This window comes from Oncorhynchus gorbuscha, linkage group LG04, assembly GCF_021184085.1.
Source record: "Oncorhynchus gorbuscha isolate QuinsamMale2020 ecotype Even-year linkage group LG04, OgorEven_v1.0, whole genome shotgun sequence".
NCBI lineage: Eukaryota > Metazoa > Chordata > Actinopteri > Salmoniformes > Salmonidae > Oncorhynchus > Oncorhynchus gorbuscha.
The window spans coordinates 39,123,300-39,132,268 of record NC_060176.1 but is presented as its reverse complement, the minus strand read 5'-3'; positions in this window follow the sequence as shown (position 1 = coordinate 39,132,268).

Below are 8,969 nucleotides of genomic sequence, written 5' to 3'. Positions count from 1 at the left end.
TAGACTGCAATCTAGGGCACAGTCAAGACGTGACACAGAGGTCGACCGCAGCTTCAGACCACACTGTGACCACAAAGAGAAGGTCTGAGCCAATCATATCCCAGTCAGACCCAGAGAAAGCAGTTAAATGTGTCTTGATTGACACATGACTTTTCTATGTTGTGTTTTTAATGTAAAGACCTTTCTAAAATAGACCTCCCTCCACTAACTGCCAAATTCAGTTTGTGATACTAACCTGGGCATAAGTGACATAGGCAACATCGACTAAAAACTCCTAAAAACTCCTAGTCGCACAGCAAAATAATTATTTGCATATGCAACCAAATTGATCAGACTTTAGAGCCCAGTCTCCACCATCACGAGGGGGCCACTAAAATGTTTTTCCTGTGAGGTGGGGGTACCCCCAATTAAATCTTGCCTAGCGCCCCCAAAAGGCTAGGGCAGGTCCTGATACTAATTCACCACATCCCAAAGAACACTCGACTACTGTATTCAGTGTTTGGCTGTAGAACTGGCAGAGTAGGATTGTATAGAACTTACTGAATGTTTGAGTAATTATTGAATGTAAGAATGTTATCAAACTTATTGTCAGAGTGGAACTTACAGATTGTGGAGGTTCTCAGCCCAGCATTGCAATATCTGTCACACCGTTGCTCTCCCTCAACATGCCCTATAAGACCGGAATGAATGAGAAGGCATATCTGCGTTTAATCAGAGTCTTTTGAGAATGACAGGCGCAATCTAATCTTCAAACACAATGTTTTTGTACTAGTATTTTCAAAGAGAAAGTTTGCAGATAGTGTATATCTCTTTTCAAATATCAACTTAAGTTTAATTCAAACAATGCCCTTGGCCTGAGGTCTGAAGTATTCCTGTGCTGTATACAGATGGTTAGATGGTTATGATTCCATCCAAAGTGAAACATTGGTTAGAGAAATATGAAAATATGTGTTTACTTGTTAGTTAGATGCTCAAAGCTTCTCATGCAATTTGTAAACTACAGTATTAGAAAAACAAACAAACCATACAGGATAACTTCCAGGTTTGACAGTCAAACTGTTAGGGGGGAATAGAGTGGGTGGGAAGTGCAATGACAAGTTGACTGACAGTCTAAACAGAACTTGGATCTTGGCACATATTACGGCTGTGTAGTGTGCCAGGTCTATAGAAACAGCAACAGTGAGTCAGCCAAGCCAACAGCCCTAGAACCTAGAAGGTCTTTTCAGAACCCTGCGTTACCACGGTAACAGGAACAGACTGCATGCACATCTGGCATCCATTTCAGCCCTAGCTGCAAAAAAAATAGAAAGAAAGAAATGTATGAGTGAGGGAAAAAATACAAATATTTTCTGCAATGCAAAGCAGAAAAGAAAATGGGATAAAAAAAGATATATAAAATATAAATGTTTCTGTGGCTAGAATGCATGGAGAAAATGTGTTTGTATTCTCCCATACATTATGGATATTAGAGCGAGACTCACTGGATGACGTGCACTACTTGTAAAATGATATATTGGACTAAGCAGAGTATTTCAGCATTGAGAGGGAAGTACAGGTTCACTCAAGTCAACATAAGTTTTCATAGTAATTCCTGACTTAAAACTATACACATTTCATTCAAAAGTATCTTATCTACAGTCTGATGTTCATGTCAACACATTATAACATTATATTATATTGTCTTACAGCAAGAGACATTGTTTAATCTTAGTGCTTTGTCACATTGAATGTAATGTAATGTAATGCTCAGCATGTGGAGCTTCAGTAACTATGAAATGACTTTTACTGGAAATGGAGCTGGCATTTTCCCTCGCCCTAAACCACACACACACACACACACACACACACACACACACACACACACACACACACACACACACACACACACACACACACACACACACACACACACACACACACACACACACACACACACACACACACACACACACACACACACACACACACACACACACACACACACACACACACTAACCACAGCATGCTGAGGTCAGTGTTTCACCATAAGGAAATAACGCTGGGATCCCGTGTATGTTTATATATTTCCAGTGACATCTACTCACTCTGTGATTTAACACTGTCATTATAATAGTATAATATAGCCCAAAACTCAAAACTCCCTCACAATGGCACCACACTCAAATTGGATATTCTGACATACTATGTTGGTTTGAAGACAACCACATTGCATGACATCTCAAATAGACATTCGGCAACACTTATCTTTGGTAAAGTTCAGGTCAGTATTATGATATATTTGTCATAGAAAGACAAAAAGGGATTATGGGTAAGTAATAAACGAATAAGGGGTCTGTAATTATGCTTAACATGTGGGTTTGAAGTGTCAGCAGATATTGAAACATCAGTAAAATACATTTTTCTGCAAATTATAACTAAATCAAAAGATCTGCTCTACCAAAACAACAAGGCCTTTATACGTAGGCTAACAAAGTTGTGATTTGCAATGAAACATTTATCTCAGCACAGTATTGACCCATAAGAATCGAAGCCCTGTCTAAGCCGGGGGAGGGGAGGGGGAGGGAGGGGGATGGGGTACTACTAAGCTATATGGAATTGTTTTAAGAAGGTCATAACAAGGATCACTTTGCTATTTGATTTGGACTTTGAAGACCCCTTGAAGTATCAAAAAAAAATTATATATATATATATATATATATATATATTATTTGATGACACATTTTATTTAGCCTCACTGCTATTAAACCATAAAACTTGTCACGTTGGTATGAATGATTCGGGAGACAGGCACAGGAATGCGTAATAGGGTTTTTAGTTCAGCCCAAATTACGGCGTGCCGTGTAAAGGCACGGGGACGAAGACCAAATAAACACACAGCACAGGTACTCACAGGCACCAACGGACATAGGAAAAATAATCGACAGCCCGAAGGAAACCAAAGGGCACACTTAATCAAGTACTAATCAGAAGGAATAAGGGACAGGTGCGCGTAATGAAGGTTCCGGAGGGATCTGTGACACAAATGCATAGAATAACATATTCACTACATGGGACAACAGATAGTCACTTCAATAAATCTGAAGGAAGTTTGTTCTGAAGTGTCTATCCTATATCTGAGCGATATAAGAAAGATCATGAAACATTTTTTTTTTTTTACATGTATTTAACCCCTTAGTTTTGTTACTAAACTGTCTCCATATCTGCTTCCATACATTTCTTCAACTGTTACCGGTGGATTTTCAGGCCTGTGGGCCTCCTAGAGCAAAACACAGAGGGGTAATTTGTGTGTATTAGTGTGTAGCACAAACTGTTTCAGATGCTACAGACAGAGGTTGGCAGATCCGCTGTACTGACTTCAGACGAATCCTAAGACACTTGTGGGGGTCGTAGAGCAAAACGGTGAACAACATCATATTTGTGAGTCTTTTTCCATAGAAGGGTCATAATAGTGTGTAGTCCAAACCGTTTGGACGCTACAGATTTTGGGGATGTCTCATGGTCTGGCAAACATCGCTCTTGCTCTGTCACCTTCCACCACGGATGCGGTTACATAGTCGGATGCGGTCAATTGAGATGCATCCAGTGCAAAGAAAAACAAAAAATCTTTAGCTTAAACTGACAGATTTCTATGGGTATTTTTGTATTATGCTAATTATATTTCCTTGCGGACAATGACCTTATTAGCATTCAAACCACACTTCTTCTGTAATGCAGACACTTAGCTAGTAATTATAGTTGTATGATTCATTAGTTATCATCTTGTCTTGTCGTAAACATTACTGATGAATGGGAATAAATTGGGAATCCATCTACACAATCCCACTCCATCCAGATTGTTTTCTGGTGGAAAGAGAGGGGTATGCAAACAGTTGTCTGGGACTTTAAATAGCCTAAACTATTTTTTCCCCCTTTGTCAGCATAATTCTGCTGAGTGTATTAAGGAGCTCTGGTTCTAATAGAAAACAGGTCAGTCAAATGTTCTCTCTCTCCTTCCCTTCCCCTCTCTCTTTCTCTCTTCCTCTTCTCTCACTGTCTCCCTCATTCCCTCCTGCCCTCTTTCTTTCCATCTTCCCCTCTCTCTTTCCACACCCCCATCCACAATCTATAGAGAGGAGGCAGTGTGTCTCCAGGTTTCAGTTTTCACATATTCCAGAGTCAGACCCAGAGCTTTTTTACTTCCTCTCCAACCTGGAGTAGAGAACCTCACTATGCTCCAGAGATTGGGATGGAAAATGGTCACAAGATTCAGCTCTGTTCTATCCAAGAGCTGGAGAGGGAAATGATTCAGAGCAACGGAGCGTATATTTTTATGCACTGAACCAATGGTCCTACAGTCAATGTAATCAAAAGCATACTGATAAATACACTCAAGCCTCAAGCGGTTGCACACATTGAGTACATTGTATGAGATGCAGGCATTCTTTTGACTATTTTCTGTGCCAAGAATTACTAAAACGTATGTTGCCACCATGGACTTTTCCCTCTCTGGCTTTCCCCCTTGCCTAATTTTCCCCCTTGCCTAACTTTCCCACTTGCCTAACTTTCCCCCTTGCCTAATTTTCCCCCTTGCCTAACTTTCCCACTTGCCTAACTTTCCCCCTTGCCTAACTTTCCCCCTTGCCTAAATAGCTTGCCTTATCGCTGTCTTGCTCTCTCCTTTTTCCAGCCAAGTCATGGTTATTCACACCCTCTTTATCCTGGCTTAATTTGCGGAGATGATACGGCTTTCCGTTCTGCCCACCCAGCTTTCTGCCTAAGACTCTAGGGGTTGATAATGGCCGTCTGACTCTCTAACGCTAAATGGAACACAGGGAGTGCGCGTCACTGCTTTGTGTGTGTGTGTGTGTCCCAGGCTCACACTGAAGCCATTACCCCCTCCTAGCCACACACACACACTGTGGCCATGTGTTTTCCATTAGCAGGCTGAGATTAGAGAGGGGAGCAGCAGTGGTAGTCTGTTTGCCCCGTAGCCTCTCTGATGTGGTCAGCGGCTGGACATCGATCATTGCAAAATTCCCACATCCGGCATGATGTCAACTCACGCCGCCTCCCTAACCCGCTAGTTATTCTCAAATCTAAATATGTAAACACTGAGCCCCCTCACCTCACACCACCACAATAGAAAAAACAACTGTTTTCTCCATTGAGGGTCATAAAGCTTTTCTTTAGGTGTGGAGATTAGTGACTAGATTCTATGGGGTTGTATGCAGTCTAGCACATGGCTGAATTGAAAACACAGATTTAAAGCTGGGATATTATCATTATTGCAGGATGTCCATCCTCTGGTTCGTGTCACATTGCCAAATGCTCAAAATGGACATATTCCAGCAGCAATTTATCATCCCTATATTAGATGTACATGTATTATGTGTCAGCAGAGGGTATAGGCTGTTTTGGTTCTTAGACCTGAGCATAAGTAGGGCCAGTAGTTTGCCCTGACCATGTTACTTGACCTGGAATAACTCTGGGCCCCCAAAGTTATGCAACTCTAGTGTGCAACCCTGTTACCATGCCTACAGTTACCAACCCTATTTTACAGGCAGCAGTGTTTCCAGCAGACAGAGAAAGTCAGGGAGGAAGGCCTTAATTCCCTCTGCAGCCCTGAGGGCCCAGACAGGATCAAACACACAGCCAGACCCCTGTTACTGTTAGTGAAGCTTCCCGCCGCAGCACCACATTAGTGGAGAGAGAGGATAGAGGAAGTGTATGTCTCTATAACAAGCCCTGACGACTGCTGAGTGTGAGGAAACTAAGAGACAGGAGACAGGACGGATAGACACACACACACACAGACAGGGGCCTACAGATCAGTTGGGGAAGAGAGAGGGGCTTCCGATTAGTTCCCCTCATTATGCATGTTGGGGATGGCGTGCTGGGAGTCTAGTACACTCACAATGGACATGATAGGAAAGAGGGAAGAGCTTTTTTAGATGGATGTTTGATTTGCTCCAGATTCTGTGTGGAAAGCGGCCCTCTAAATACACCTCTGCTGTCTTCAACCAGGATCTCAGCGATCACTGCCTCATTGCCTGCGTCCGTAATGGGTCCGCGGTCAAACGACCACCCCTCATCACAGTCAAATACTCTCTAAAACACTTCAGCAAGCAGGTCTTTCTCTAAAAGTGCTTTCCTCACCATCTTAAATAAGCATGCACCATTCAAAAATAATAGAACCAGGAACAGATATGGTTCACTCCAGACCTGACTGCCCTTGACCAGCACAAAAACATCCTGTGGCATACTGCATTAGCACCGAACAGCCCCCGCGATATGCAACTTTTCAGGGAAGTTAGGAACCAATATACATAGGCAGTTAGGAAAGCAAATGCTGACAGAAATGTGCATCCTGTAGCACAAACTCCAAAAAGTTATCGGACACTATAAAGTCCATGGAGAATAAGAGCACCTCCTCCCAGCTGCCCAATGCACTGAGGCTAGGAAATACTGTCACCACCGATAAATCTACGATAATCGAGAATTTCAATAAGCATTTTTCTACGGCTAGCCATGCTTTCCACCTGGCAACCCCTACCGGGTCAACAGCTCTGCACCCCCCACAGAAACTCCTACGCCTCCCCATTTCTCCTTCAGCCAAATCCAGATAGCTGATCTTCTGAAAGAGTTGCAAAATCTTGACCCCTACAAATTAGCTGGACTAGACAATCTGAATCCTCTCTTTCTAAAATGATCCGCCGCAATTGTTACAACCCCTGTTACCAGCCTGTTCAACCTCTCTTTTGTATCGTAAGAGATGCCTAAAGATTGGAAAGCTGTAGACCCAAACTGTTACAGACCTATGTCTATCCTATCCTGCCTTTCTCAGATCTTTCGAAAGCCAAGTTAACAAACAGATCACCGACCATTTTGAATCCCACCGTACCTTCCCCGCTATGCAATCTGGTTTCCGAGCTGGTCATGGGTGCACGTCAGCCACGCTCAAGGTCCTAAATTATATTATAACCGCCATCGACAAAAGACAATACTGTGCAGCCCTATTCATCAACCTGGCCAAGGCATTCGACTCTGTCAGTCACCGTATTCTTATTGGCAGACTCAACAACCTTGGTTTCTCAAATGACTGCCTCGCCTTGTTCACCAACGACTTCTCAGATAGAATTCAGTGTGTCAAATCGGAGGGCCTGTTGTCCGGACCTCTGGCTGTCTCTATGGGGGTGCCAAAGGGTTCAATTCTTGGGAAAACTATTTTCTCTGTAGACATCAATGGTGTTGCTCTTGCGGCTGGTGATTCTCTGATCCACCTCTATGCAGACGACACCATTTTGTATACTTCTTGCCCCTCTTTTGACACTGTGTTAACTAACCTCCAGACCAGCTTCAATGCCATACAACTCTCCTTCCGTGGCCTCCAACTGCTCTTAAATGCAAGTTAAACTAAATGCATGCTCTTCAACCGATTGCTGTCCGCACCTGCCTAGCATTACTATTCTGGACGGTTCTGACTTAAAATATGTGAACAACAAATACCAAGGTGTCTATTTAGACTGTAAACTCTCCTTCCAGACTCATATTAAGCATCTAAATGCAAAATTAAATCTATAATCAGCTTCCTAGAATTAGCTTCCTAGAAAGCATCCTTCATCCTTCACTCATGCTGCCAACAATACCCTCATAAAACTGACTATCCTACCGATCCTTGACTTCGGCGATGTCATTTACAAAATAGGCTCCAACTCTCTACTCAGCAAATTGGATGCAGTCTATCACAGTGCCATCCATTTCGTCACCAAAGACCCATATACTACCCACCACTGCGACCTATATGCTCTCGTTGGCTGGCCCTCGCTTCATATTCGTCGCCAAACCCACTGGCTCCAGGCCATCTATAACACTTTGCTAACTAAAGCCCTGCCTTATCTCAGCTCACTGGTCACCATAGTAGCACCCACCCATAGCACACGCTCCAGCAGGTTTATTTCACTGGTCACCCCCAAAACCAACTCACTAACTCACTAACTTTAAGCACTAACTTTAAGCATCAGCTAACAGAGCAGCTTACAGATCATTGCACCTGTACATAGCCCATCTGTAAATAGCCCATCCAACTACCTCATCCCCATATTGCTGGCTTACCTGGTTAAATACAGGTTAAATAAATAAATAAAAACAATTCTGTGTGGAAATCGGCCTGTTGCTATAATGTATGTATACCAGATGTTATACAGATCCTACAAGGAGTTGGATTTCATTAGGGCCCAGAGTTCTTTCTCACCTGGTCACATGGTCTGTAGAAACTTATAACCACATTTTGTTTTTTTGCCCTAGCACTACACAGCTGATTCAAATAATCAACTAATCATCAAGCTTTGATAATTTGAATCAACTGTGTAGTGTTAGGGCAAAAAACAAAATGTGCACCCCTTGGGGTCCAGAGGACCGAGTTTGGGAAACGCTGTCCTAGTCTGATGTACGATAGAGGTACAATGGATGATGGAAGAATAGACTAAGATGATTTGACAATACCGACGGTGATTTTAAAAAATATATAGCAGCATGGGGTGTGAATTTGTATAGGTTTGACACTGGAGTTTAAGTTTGTGGAACTGGGAACAAGATATGAGATGCCTGGAGGTTTGTGTGCCTTCATGTTCATGAATGTGTGTAACGGTAGTCTTCAGTGGAAGGAGAGGAGGACCAAAGCGCAGCGTGGTAAGTGTTCATATTTTTTATAAAATAACTGAATACTGAACAAAACAATAAACTACAAACGAACAGTCCCGTAAGGTGAATGGAAAAAACACTAAACAGGAAATGATCACCCACAAAACACAGGTGGGAAAAGGCTACCTAAGTATGATTCTCAATCAGAGACAACGAACGACACCTGCCTCTGATTGAGAACCATACCAGGCCAAACACAAAAACACATCATAGAAAAAGGAACAGAGACTAACCACCCCAACTCACGCGCTGACCAAACTAAAACAAGGACATAATAAAGGAACTAAGGT